The sequence below is a fragment of the Polistes canadensis genome, unplaced genomic scaffold, assembly GCF_001313835.1.
Source record: "Polistes canadensis isolate GaletaPanama2010 unplaced genomic scaffold, ASM131383v1 scaffold_382, whole genome shotgun sequence".
Lineage (NCBI taxonomy): Eukaryota > Metazoa > Arthropoda > Insecta > Hymenoptera > Vespidae > Polistes > Polistes canadensis.
Genome location: NW_014569929.1, coordinates 27,234 through 28,993, shown reverse-complemented (window position 1 = coordinate 28,993; position 1,760 = coordinate 27,234).

Sequence of the window (1,760 nt, the reverse complement as noted above, 5' to 3'; positions counted from 1 at the left end):
TTTTTTTTTTTTCAAATAAATAGAAAAGTAGTATTTCGTAAAAGGGAAAAAAGAAAAGAAAAGAAGAAGAAAAAAAAAAGAAAAAATTGAGGTGGAAGAGATAGGAAAAGGGGAGTGAAATTTTCCTATCTTCGATTTTAATTTCTCATTTTAGCTTTTAAACGTTATAAACGTCGCGTTTAATTCGATAGAGTCCTTTCGCACCTTGTCACTCGGTACTTCCGCCGAACGATGGTGTCTAATTAAATGTACAAGGTGTTTTTTAAATAGAATTGATCGTGGAGAATATTATTTAATATTACACGACGAGTGGAGAACGTTTCCAAAATTAAATTTAATTTCAAAGAAATCTTTCGTCTTGGAATAATCACTCAATTATTTTCCAACGGTTCATTAATTAATTAATATACAAATTTGTGAAATTAATTAATCGACAAAAGGGTAGAAAATAAATTAATTGAACAAACAACAAAATCGGTAACTCTGTTGTTTTCCGAAAAATTGTTTTTCTACATTTTTTTTTTCTTCTTTTTCTTTTAAAAGAATAATTTGATTGTTTAATACAAAAAGAATAAGATTGAAAATGCTAATAAGTGAATTTGAAAAAAAAAAGAAAAACATTCACGTTAAAAAACGTGTATTATTCGTGCAGAGGAGTGCATTAGCGTAATTGTAGTCGAATAAACGAATGAGTCTAATCGACTAATGAATATGAAAGTCGTGCCCAGACTACGACAACGATGACTATGACGGTCAATGTCGCTAATTGTCCAATAAGCTAAAAGTATGACCAATGAGTGCATTTATCGCACGCCTAATAGACTATTTTTATCCCTTCTTACATAATTTTATATAATAATTTATAGTATATTATAATAAATGTTATCTTTAAATCGTTAATATGTTTGTCGAATGATTAAAAATTAAATATACAAAATTATAATATATATTTATTTATTTTATTGTTCATTCAATAAATCTGATATTTAGATACTTGAATATGACGACGATTAGAAATAAAATATACGATTTTAATATATTATTATTATTATATTTAAACGTGTACAATTAGTCAATGAAGAATTACAATAAAAGAAATATTCAATTTGTGATTATTAATTAATCTATATTAACATCACATACAATCGGTATAATTCTGTATTATATTTCTTCTGATTATATAATATTATTGTGATATATGTATTATATTCTTATGTGATATTGTAATATCCTTGTTTATATTTTTAAATATTTTTCTTAACTAAAGGGGTAATTTCTTTTTTAATTTTCTTCATAAAAACGTTTAACTTTGTTTAGGATTTGAAAAAATAAGAAGGGAAAGAAATGTTATAAAAATAATTCAATGACAATGATTAATTATTTCAATATCAAAACATGAATTTCTGATCGATATATATATATATATATATGTATATATATATATATATATATACATCGGAGTAATGCAATACCTTTCGCAATGGTCAGTTTCAACTTTCATGTACAGTGCTGATCGTAAGTCACTCGTGAAATCGTTAATTAACGAATCGATCGTTTGATAGCATATAGTACTAACTATCCGTATATTATATATATATATATACACAATGTAGTATCATTTAACACAATTATTATATCATCCTTTCTAAAAATTTCAGAAATAAATATGATCCTATCACAAATTTTCTGGTCCACCTTGTAGATACTATTTATTGAACAATATTAAATGTATTAAATTTATAATTTTAATTTAATAGATA